We start from the raw sequence: 9,926 nt of genomic DNA on the forward strand, positions 1-9,926 counted from the left end.
CTGTAATCAAGTCCTAAAAACGTCAGTATGTTCTTGTAATTAATCAGTTTTGCAATAAATTTACTTATAATTTTGTATAGACATGTGCATTAATATTCAGTTTATTCAGTTCTGACACTCAACAAGTGTTAATGTTGGTTTGTCCTTCCATTTCAGAGCTTCGCTTTTATGGATGTTGTCATCCTTGTTATATTTATCCTGTGAAAGGTATTCTTAAATGTCATTCACAGTAAATAATTCTGCAATTCTCAGGTATCATGAATAAGACAATATACGATAAATTACCCCCAATTTAGATTAAACTCATTGGTTTAAAAGTTTAAACAATGAATGTTTGTTCAATCAAATAAAGATTTAGATTAAGGCCCCCAAAGCTTTTAAGTCAACGAATGAGAGATCGTGTTTGTGAAACTTTGGGTAAAATTTACTGTCAAATGTAAACTGCTACAGGAATAAGTAGGGGGAAAAAGTCATTAAAAAATCAGCCACGTGACGTCATAAAAATGAGGGATTATCCATCTCTTTATTAGGGGTTTTCTTTCCTACTCCTCCTTTCATCTTCCTCATTTTTATGACGTTACGTGTATGATTTTGAGTGACTTTCTCCCCCTACCAGGAATAATAATACAGAGCTTGTAATTGATATGACAATTCTAACATGCCTAAATTAACGGTATGACGGACGGACAAACACTAATTATGGAAAAGCTTCACGTTAAAAAAAATACGAGCTTAGAAATCAGCATATCAGTGGTTCTGGAAATCTTAATTACAACTTACTTACAGCTTATGTATACGTATTATAAAGATAATTAAATGTTTTAAATTGTAATAAAAATATTTATTATCATCAACATAAATAATATCAAGATTGTAATTTGAACTTTTTCTAAGAATTTACTAAAATATCATGTACTTTATTCCTAATTAAAATAATACTGATTTCTACTAAAAATTTCTACACAAATGTTTTTTTTTACATTTGGTAGCTGTTGTATGATAAGATAGTTATTTAGTGAATCGTATCATAGACAGTATTCCAAGGATAGTACATTTTCTTGTTAGCCCCGAACGCCCGAAAACACGGACTAACAAAACAGGTTTTGACATTATTCAACTTTTTTTTATTACTTGCAGAAAATTTTCTAGAATGCGAAACGATTGATTTATTTTTCTGATCCATGGAATGATAATCTGTTTTAAAGCAATATTGCAAATGACATTTTTTTCTTTTTATTCTGGATATTTTTTCTTAAGTGATTCACATAATGCACTTTTTTAGATTTCAAGTCTGTCAATTTCAAGCTTAGCATGATGAATATGATTCCTGTAACTGTTAGGTACATTTTAGAAAGTTGGGCAACTATTTAATTAATACCAGAAAGTTCATATGTTTCAAACATGATGTTTTTGGGATATAATGATTCTTACGACAATGAATAAGCGAAGAATCTTTAGAATAGACAATATGTTAGTAAGTCCTATGTCTAAGAAGTCAAGAATAGATATATAAAGAATCTTTTTCATGATTTTCATCTATTTGTCTGATTTGTTAATCAATGCTTTCGTGGATTTTGTCTTCCTTGTTGACTTTTATTAATAATCAACAATTAATATCGGATTAATTTATGTTACTATATCATATACTAGCGGCTACGCCCCTAGAGGCCTCTAGGGACACTTGAAGAGGGAAGAGTCGAATTTGATAACCAAATTTATTATTTTAGATTTGAAAAGAAAAAGTAAAAAAAAATTGGAAGGGGGGAGGAATTATTTTGGGAGGGGGTGTCGGATGTCCCCCCCCCCCGAATTTTTATTCTTAGTTAACAAAATTTTACAAAAATATTTTTTTTTTTTTTTTTGGGGGGGGGGGGAGGGTGATTTTTCTCGAGGGCGATTTCTCTTGGGAGGGTGGTGGTACCCTCCCCCAAAATAGTTATAAACCTACCCGGGACCTATGAGAAGCTACTCTGTTAAAAATAACCCGACCGGTTCAGCGGTTAACGAGATCCTTCGGTACAAACACACAGACAAATACACAAACAGACAAACAGACATCCTGCTACTTTAGTATAAGTATAAAATCTAATTCTAACAAGGACAATTTTGTCATTTGAAATCATTTATAATATGACACCTTACCGTTACCAATATCTTATTTAACACAACTCCTTTTAGTCTAATTAAGTATTAGGACTATACTATCAAATATTCATTTGCATGAAATAATTAAAAATAAGTTGAGGAGGGTAACTTTTTAAAGTTTTGTCGTACAGACTCTCATTATAAAGACAAGTGTCATTTTAAACTAAAATATACATTTTTTCTCTTTTAAAGGCAACAAAACCTAAAGCATTAGAACATCTGTGCATGTGATTAAGCTGATTTAGCCATAGTAATTGTTAACATTTTATTCTATAAATCATGTTTTAATTACATTTTAGAAAATTGATGTAAGATTCATGATATTTAAACATTTTAATAGCGAAGCAACTCTATAATTCAATTGTTTGTAGTGTTTTGGAGAAAGCGTGAAGAATGTTTTTATTGAAGACTCCTATGATAGTTATTCTATTCGTCACTTTTTCCGTCTTGGTATTGTAATAAACTGTTTTTTTTTTTGTTGCTGTGCTTTGCTACTTATGGATGGTGTTAACATGCTTCATATAAAATAAGAAAAATAATCGAAAAATTTGTCAGGTATGTGTTGGCATCCTCCCATGGGCTATCCCATATTTTTAACTTAACATCACAAATACGATATCCTTAACTAAAAGTAACAAGATGTTTGTCTGTGTGTACCGTATGATCTCGTTAACCGCTGAACCAATATGGTTCTCCTCTTCATAGTAGCTTCTCATATGTCCTGAGAACTAGCTGTAATGGGGAAGAATACCACCAAAATCTCAAAAGAAATTGCATTACCCCTTCCATCATTTTGAAAACAAAATTGAAAATGGGTAAGGTTCGACCCTCCCACCTCAAGTGGACCTAGAGGCCTCTATAGTTATAATAACAAGAATCGTTCATGATTTTAGCTCATCCAATTCATTTAACGTCAAAAAAAGTTAGGAGTAATTCGTCATTTATGATTTAGTCCTAATGTATCCAAAAATATTCCACAAAAAATACTAAAAAAATACAGTGTACGTAAAAGACCTCTCTAACGATGGTTCTTCTCTTTTGTTTATAATCCTCGTTATTTTTCTCTCATCAATTTAGTATTGGTTTATCTTACATTCAATTAACATGTAATCACTTTCAGTTTACCATCGGATTTAAATAAATTAAAGACAAATAAAAATATTTTCTAAAAATCTTAGATGTAACGTTGATATTGACACATAACCTATTAAAAATAGATTTTCAAAAGACATGTATAAAGTATCCCTAAAAAGCAATACTGATTCAGTTTTGTAGTATCTTTTGATAACACAAATAGACATCATAACACTTTTATATAATCTTATGTTTAATAATTAATGAAAAATGAATAAATTGATAATTTTGTTTATAAAATAAAAATTTAGAATATTTGTTGCGTAATACATACCAGTTTGCTTATTATAACTACAACTTTTAAAGCAACGCTTTTTTTTTATTTAGGATAGGTCCGTCCGTCAAGTCTGTCCATAACGGTTGGCTTTGATCGTTAATTTAGGCAAGCCAGCTTTGAAGGATGATTCTTGTTATACAATTTATTAAGCACTAGCGGCTACGCCCCTAGAGGCCTCTAGGGGCACTTGAGAAGAGGAGAGTGGAATTTGATAACCCAATTTCTTATTTTAGATTCTAAAAGAAAAAGTTAAAAAAAATTTGTCGGGGGGGCGAATTTTTTTTTTTTTTTTGGTTGGGGGGATTTTTCATTTTTTTTTTAGGGAGGTTGGGGGTGTCCCACCCCCCAAGAAAATAGTTATAAACCTTCCTGGGACCTATGAGAAGCTACCCTGTTAAGGAGAACCCGATCGGTTCAGTGGTTAGCGAGATCCTTCGGTACAAACACACAGACACAAATCTTGTTACTTTATTATAAGGACTAGCGGCTTCGCCCCTAGCATCTAGGGGCTTTGCCCCAAGAGGTTTGATCAAACCGATTTTTTGTAGGTATTTTAGATTTAAAAGAAAAAAATAAAAAAAAAATTTGGGAGGGGAATTTTTTTTGAGGGGGGGGGCGGGGGGATAGTCGACCCCACTATTTTAATTTTAGTTTTAAAAAGCGGTTCAGCGGTTAGCGAGATCCTTAGCTACAAACATACAGACACAAATCTTGTTACTTTATTATAAGGACTAGCGGCTTCGCCCCTAGCCTCTAGGGGCTTTGCCCCAAGAGGTTTGATCAAACCAATTTTTCGTATTTTAGATTTAAAATAAAAAAGAAATTTTTTTTTTTTGGGGGGGGTATTTTTTTTTTTGGGGGGGGGGTATTTTTCATTTTTGGGGGGGTTAGGGGTGTCCCACCCCCCAAGAAAATAGTCATAAACCTTCCCGGGAACTATGAGAAGCTACCCTGTAAAGGAGAACCCGATCGGTTCAGCGGTTAGCGAGATCCTTCGCTACAAACAAACAGACAGACAAACAAACACACACACAAACAGACAGACATCGTTCTACTTTGTATTATAGATAGAAACTTGCAGTTATTTCTAGAACGATTAGACACAATTCTATAAACTGCAACTGCAACAATCAAGTTTTATAAAGTTATTAGAAAAGAAAACATTTTGTATTTGTTAAATTTTTGTTGAGCTGCACTTTTGTGAATGTTATCCAATTTTTGTTATCCAATTTTTGCTATTCAAATTTTCTTTTTTTCTTTCAGATTTTTTAAAAAATAAAGTATAAATGGCCTTTAATTATATTATTTTTATATGGATTTATTATTTATTTCCTATGAAATTTCTTATTGCACAACTTTGAATAACCGAATTTATGCTTGGCCGCTAAAACAAACCAATTCTTATTTGTCATCAAGCAGACACAAATTGATATATCATTACCTGGATCTTACACTAGATTTTCATGTTTTATCATAAAGTGAAACACACAACGGGCTAAAATAACGATTTCCCCATTCCCTCTCCTAACCTTCTACTGGATAAATAAACAGACCAATAAATTACAAGAGAAATAGCAACCAAAAATATTTTCCCCTGTCATAATATCCACGTATATTCTACATTCATTCAGACACAATTTCATTGACAAATCAATCTTTAAAACCGAATTGTAATTTTCATTTTTACACAGATGATATTGTTAAATGTTTGTTCTTGTTTTAGATTAAAAACAATGAATACTTTCAACAATTCAACCGAGCAGGCATTTTTTAGTTAGTCATTAAAATAAAAACATAATAATGTTGAATCCTTCTTTAGCGGTAAAGCTACTCTCTGACTATTACTGCCCGTAAAGAAGTTTAGAATATCCGATTTCTGTTTGACAGAAATACAGACAGACTAGATGCATGCAGAAGGGCAGGGTAATCCACTCCCTTTCAAAATTAAGAGGGGTGGATACCTCCCCCTTATACAGCCAAGGGAGTGTCAGAGTCTCTTTAAAAAATGTGTGCGCTTCGCGCATTAATTTCTTAATTTAGGGAGGCAAATTTGACTTTTCAGTGGTTTGTTAGGAACCAAGGGGTGTGTATCCACCCCCATGACACTAAAAATACACCCCTATTGTTGTTTTAAAACAACTACCTAAAGATCACACCCCCCTTGATTTTGCCTATGGGAGGTGTCAACATTTTCGGGAGCGCTTCGCGGCCTCCCCTGTCAAAACCCTCTGCACGCAACTACACAGACAGATGTATCCACAATTTGTTTTGTATTATTTGTCTTCAATTTAACTAACTAAAATATAAAAACCAGGAAATAAAACGTTTTGCATGTACAGAAGTTAATCAAAATATGCATTTAAGGAACTTACAAATGAAAATTAAATATAAACTGAAAAGATTGATGAAATTAGTGGCCGTGAGCCGCATTGCTGTGGCTGCGGCTGATTGCAAATTTGCGGTATTCCGTCTTATGACCGCTTTGACTATAATTGTATTTGGGTGGCTGCGGCTTATGGTGGTTTACGTAGAAATTAAATAAAATATTTTTTTCTCTCAGTAAACAGCGGCGTTAGTTTCACACTAAAACGTCAGCTGCCTCGCGCTACAAGTAAATATATATCAACCTGTATGTCGCAACTGAAAGCCATATTTAAAAAAAAACCTTTTGTTTAAAAGCTGCCAAATACAAAAAATGACACAGCTGGGTCTTTTTTAAATTTTCCAAAAAAATTTGTAAAGTAAATGCATAGGATGGAGATGAAAGTATTTTTGTTCATGTTTTTACTGAATTGTTTAGTTATATCAAACATTTTAACTTTTATATTAAGAAGGTGAGTTATACTTTTAGAATTGCTAATACTACTTCACAACTAGGTTCTGTTATTGCCATGTATTTTTCTTTCGTTTCTTCGATATAGTTTTACTTAATTACAAGGATGACAACATCCATAAACATTTTGTTAATGATTATAGAGTTGCTACGCTTTCAAAATCGTACCTAACTATTAAAGGAATCACCATGCAAAATTTGAAATCGATAGGACAATTCTAACATGCCTAAATTAACGAAAAAAGCTATCCGTTACGGACGTACGGACGGACTTACCCTAATTATAGAAAAGCTTCGTTTTAATAATATTTCCTTATATGAAAGTGTGTCAATGTGTGTCTGTCAGTAAGGGATCTCACTAACTGCTTCACCGATACTGTTCTCCATTAGAGTGTAGTTTCTAATAGGTCCTTGGATGGTTTATAACTATTTTTGGTAAGAGTACCATCAAAAAAATGAACCCAACAAAATATTTTACATAAAAGAAACTAAAATTGAAAATGAGCAGAGATCGATCTCCTTCCTCCGCCCTCCAACTTCAAGTTCCTTAAAGGCCTCTAGAAGCGCAGCTGCTAGTAAATTATAGAGTAACTCTGCAATTAACATTTTCACATTTTAGGCATAATAGCAATCTGCTAGAAGACTCGCCAAAAGCATTAAATTGGCTGAATGGAACTATTTGTATACTTCTTAATGCTATCAACTTTATAATGGTAATTATTATATTTTTATTAGAATTAAATAATAGGGCCCTTATTTAATACCTATAATTGCGACAACTTTTTCTCTTGTTTAAAATTTGTGTGTGACTGTTTGGTCAAATGCGGTTAAGTCAAACTGCTCTTAGTTATGACCATTGCATATGCATACATTTGGTCAAAATTAAGAACAGTTTGACTTAATAAGCACATTTGACTAAATGGTTACACACAACTTTACAGAAAATATGCAAAAATATTAACTCCTGAATACGGCCCGCTTTTTTGAATCTTTTGCTTGAGTTTTCTGATTATTTAATGTTTAAAACTCATAGTGTTTAAATAATTCTGGATCAACTCTCATTTACTGCTTAGATATATCCCATGGCGCTATTTTTCACGCAATAATTTTTTTAATTTAGATTATTTAAATTGAATTTTAAGTACTTGTATTTTTGTCTAAAAATATTCTTTTGATGCGACAAAACTTTAAAAATTGTTAATCAAGAACATCCTATTTCATATATGTCTTATATAATTGTATTTTTGAGCTTAAATACGAAATTCCTTAATTATCACATCTGATATATTGATCAACAAAATTTTAAAATATCTGAAGAGTTACAAATAGTTGGGACATTGAAATGATATAGATGTAGTTGAGCAACTAATTTTTATATTTAAAGAACATTGTTTTGTGAACATTCTTTATTTTCAAACTTCTTCAAAATAAAATTTTAATAATTGTAACTTTGAGTATTCCATACCTTTTTATTAGTTTTAAAAGCAAATCAAAAAATGGTTTAGATGATGATAAAATTTAATCAGAAATACAGATTGGATTGTGACAATGAATTTATTATTACTTGGATCCTACACCAGATTATTAAGTACTCTAATAAAGTGAAACTTGTAGCTGGCTAAAATAATAATCCCCCTCATCTACCTCTTTACCCCATCCCCTCCCCGCCTATTGGATAAACAAAAAAAACACTAAGTAATGTGCATGTTAGTAATCTAAATTAATGACAATTTTTTTTACTTTCATATTATCCACAGATATTCTAAATATATTATTGTGACTATAATCATATTTTTGATTACCCAGGTTGTGCCCTACATGATACGTCTTGTGACTCCACCTTTCAATCCTGTTCTTGTGTTTGGTTTGAGACTTATCAGGCAAATCTCTAGTATTATCTGTTGGGTCACGTGAAACCAACTCCCTATAATTTTCATTTTAAATCTAATTTAGTTTAGGTTAGTGAAATTTTGTTTAGGAGTTCAGGTTTATTTGGTAGTAAGAATTTATTTCTAAATCTTGATATATAAGTAGTAGGATCTGAATTAAAAGATTTCCCTAACCACTAAACCAGTAGGAGATTACAGTGAAACTTTTGATAGGTCCAGGAAAGGTTATAATTTTTTTAGGAAAGGAACCTAAATTGACAAAAGAAGAATTTTCCTCCCATGTTTTTTATACCATTCTATTTTAAACTAAAATTGCAAATTTATAGTTGACTTTCACCTTCTCTCAAATTCATCTAAAGATCTCTAGATGCATAAGCGCTAGTATAAATAGAAAGGAATAATCCAATGGCAATATAAGTGATTCAAATGCTTATCAGATGTTGGATTGTTCTTTTTACTGGATTTACGTTGATATCTCAAACTATTGTTAGAGTTGCTGCTATCAGTCAGGTAATTGGATATAGAAGACCCGCGAGCGTTGTGCATCGGCTCGTCGTCGGGATTGTGATAGGTTCGAATCTTGGCCCAACACTGCCTTATAACTAAAGATGTAAAAAATGGTTCCTACTGCTGCTATGTTTTTTAATATTTTTCAGAGACAAACTGGGGAAATGGGATTTACTCAGCTCCTTTAAAAGATAGAATGCTGAAATTTTTTGACAACATTCCCATCATTAAGGAGCACAATTAAGTATAAAACGTTAATGGCGGTAGGACCGCGTTTTAGCAGGTTTTTTGGCTATTTTCATATTTTTCACATTTTTCTCCATATCTTCAGTGTTTATGGTCCGATTTTCAAAATCTTTTCAGTTATAGATATCAAAATGAAATTTCCCGTCGTTTAAAGAAAACAACCATGACGGCCAGACCACCTTTATGCAGGTTTTTGGCTATTTTTAAATTTTTCAAATATTTTCCTTGTCTCTGATGTATATGGTCCGATTTTCCAAACTTTTAAAGTTAAGGATATAAAAATTAAATTTTCTGTCGTTTTAAGAAAACAACAATGGCGGTCAGACTGCCTTTTATCAGGTTTTTGGCTATTTTTATATGCTATATTTCCCCATATCTTTTGTGTTTTTGGTCCAATTTTCAAACTTTTTTGGGATATCCGTACCAAAATAATTTTTTCCATTGTTATGAGCATCTTTTATGTAATTTACTTTGACCGTCGTCATCATACAAAATAAAACAAGGTTTTTGTGTTTATTTACCCCAATAAATCTATTCTTGATTTTAATAAATACAATTTTACGTAGTCCCATCCACGATTTTTTGTGCTTCGCTACTTATGGATGTTGTCATCCTTGTGCTTAGATATTTTAAGTAGTTCATTTTTATATACATTTTAATCTTTCCTCTTTCAGAAATATTAAAATCGTGAGGTAGGTTATTCTTGAAAATTGTGATCTTAAAAGATGAAACTTTGAAAAGAAGAAAAAAAACCAGAAGAATTAAAAAAATATCTAAATATAAATATTTTGAATTTCAATATGATCAAGTACTAAAGAAAATTTTTAGTAATTGTAAACTGTGCATTGCATTTTTATACACATACAGTTTGACTGAATATGTTTCATTATAAAAT

This window comes from Acartia tonsa, chromosome 1, assembly GCF_053477335.1.
Source record: "Acartia tonsa isolate MP-2025a chromosome 1, ASM5347733v1, whole genome shotgun sequence".
Classification (NCBI taxonomy): Eukaryota; Metazoa; Arthropoda; class Copepoda; order Calanoida; family Acartiidae; genus Acartia; species Acartia tonsa.